This window comes from Myotis davidii, unplaced genomic scaffold (assembly GCF_000327345.1).
Source record: "Myotis davidii unplaced genomic scaffold, ASM32734v1 scaffold1832, whole genome shotgun sequence".
NCBI classification, from domain to species: Eukaryota; Metazoa; Chordata; class Mammalia; order Chiroptera; family Vespertilionidae; genus Myotis; species Myotis davidii.
Window position 1 is genome coordinate 462,144 of NW_006283151.1, and position 2,275 is coordinate 464,418.

Here is a 2,275-nt window from a genome sequence, read left to right on the forward strand (position 1 = left end):
GCTGATGGAGCCCCCTCCCCCCCGAGTGCACAAATTTTTGTGCACCGGGCCTCTAGTTTATATATACAGTATGTGCATAAATACATATATATATTTATATATATAACCCTTACATGTATATACACACACACAGAGATGCTTGTATAGGTTAAGTAATATCTCTGAAGACTCTGAAGAGATACAAAATAAATTGGCTGCCTTCAGGGAAGAAAACTGACTAGTTGAAAAAGATTTTTTAAACTATATAAATGTATTATCTATTCAAAATAATACATTAAATTGAAGAATCATAACTTCTGATAGAAAGTAGGAAGAATGTTACCTAAATGAATTTCTCTTGTTAAAATACTTGAACAGTTCTCCATTTCCAAACTTCTAATCCTGACATCCAACATTTTCCTATATGGTATCATTCTTCTTTTCAAGTGTGTCAACCATGCTCTCCTCCCTGCTCCCCAAAAATATCTTGCCTCTAGTCAAATTAGACATCTTTTCTCACATTTTACTAAAAATTTCTTTAAAGCCCTAAATAAGCAATGTTTGACATAATAAAGTTATTTGCACCAAACATGAAAAATGTCAGAGTATATGAATGAAAAACTTTAGCCCCACCCATCTCAAAAATTAAGTCACTTCAGGTATATGGTGGACAGGATGTCCTAAAGGGAAATATGGGTAAAGGAATGTCAATAGATTCCTTATGGTGCTGTCCGCAGCTACAATCCATACATATAATTCTCCCAAAATAATACTTACCATTTGGGATTATAGGAGAGGGTCAATTTATCTTCTCAGTAAGGAAAGTCCCTGCCTTATTTTTCGTTACTCAAAAAAGCAGGAAGCAAAAATAAGATTCCTACTAGACTTCCCCCAGGCCACCCCCAAAATAATTGTTTTTCTCCCCTGTAAGTCTATTTAGGCAACAATGAATGGCTTCCCTAGTGGAAACTACCAACATGTAAATGATTTACATTCATGAAATGGGGTCATGATCATGACTTAGGAGGTGGAAGATTAGACGGAATAAAGTTTACTTGGAATTCAACGTCAATGTATTATTAAAACGACCTCAGAAGAACTCCTGTGGCCAAGTTCCATAAAGAGTACTAAACTAATGGTGACTTTTACTGTGCAAAAACCTGTTTTCCCACAAAATAGGCTCCTTACCTTTCACCCAGAACAATGGGCAATTTTAAATGAAGATCTGTGGTTCTTCTCACACCAGACAAACCTAAACTAGAAACAAAGGACTACTTCTCTCCATATCTGGCTTCCCTCCATCATCTCTACAATACTGCTGCATCATAAGGAAAGGCTACTATTAGTTTACACTGGATATAACTTTTAATCCTTCATAGATATTTCTGATGTAACTTAGAATGGCAATAATTTTTCTGCTTCTTGATCTTAGAGAATAAAAATTAGGCCTGTATATATGGAAGAAATGAGTTATGAACTCTGAAAGTAGAACTTTTAATGCCTTACATGTGGAAATTGTTTCAAATCATGGAAACTGAAACGTAAGATTACAGGCCAACCAGTTGCTACTCATTTTCTAATTAAATTTATGTGTAACTTAAGATTCGAGACAACATATCAGCCTGTAAGTGATTGCTTATCGGTACCAAGATTTCTACTACTTTAATAGATTTTTGTTTAAACAATGTCCAATGATTGCTTTGCAATACATATTGCTCCTTAGAGAATTAACAATGTAGTGAGATAGGGGTTATTATTTTTCCGCGCACTTAAGGTATCCATGCAATCTCTACATAAGCAAGTCCACGCAAGGTCTCCTCGTTTCCAACCTGATTTTGCCATTTTGCATACCATTCATTGCTTACCCCCAAGTAAAACTCACCTCACCGACACAGGCCGTTAGTAGGGATAACGGTGATGATCTATGAGCCAAAGTCTAGGTGTAGCAATCTTCCTATGGGACCTAAAGAGGCAGAAGCATCATCCCGCATTTCGAAAATGACATCCTGAAAGAGAAACCGAGTCTCCAACCAGCCGCTGGCAGCCCACTATGAAGGGGGCAGTGAGACTCCCACGCCTGACAACAGCCTTCGCCTGACCGCTCAGGTTGGACTCGGTCCCAACCCGGGCAACGCCCTGTGAGCCAGGTACACACTACCCGGGCGAGAAACAAACTGGTTTCTGAGCCCCTTGGAAACGGCGGGGTGGCAGCAGGGGGAGTGCCTCGGAGGCTGCCTCTCCAACTTCAGAGGGGTGGCCGATGGCCGCAGCGGGGTGGGGACGGGCGGCCGTCGGG

General features: G+C 39.8%; 1 protein-coding gene across 4 annotated transcripts in view; it reads right to left on the reverse strand.

The window, feature by feature from the left end:
- The window catches only part of NEK1 (NIMA related kinase 1), a 154,382-nt gene extending 152,113 nt beyond the window's left edge, over nt 1-2,269 (reverse strand). For all 4 annotated transcript variants that reach the window (XM_006753487.2, XM_006753485.2, XM_006753488.2 and 1 more), the window contains exon 1: nt 1,862-2,269. The gene's annotated coding sequence lies outside the window, so the exon portion shown is untranslated. The remainder of the gene's footprint in view (nt 1-1,861) is intronic.
- Between the last annotated feature and the right edge of the window lie 6 nt (nt 2,270-2,275).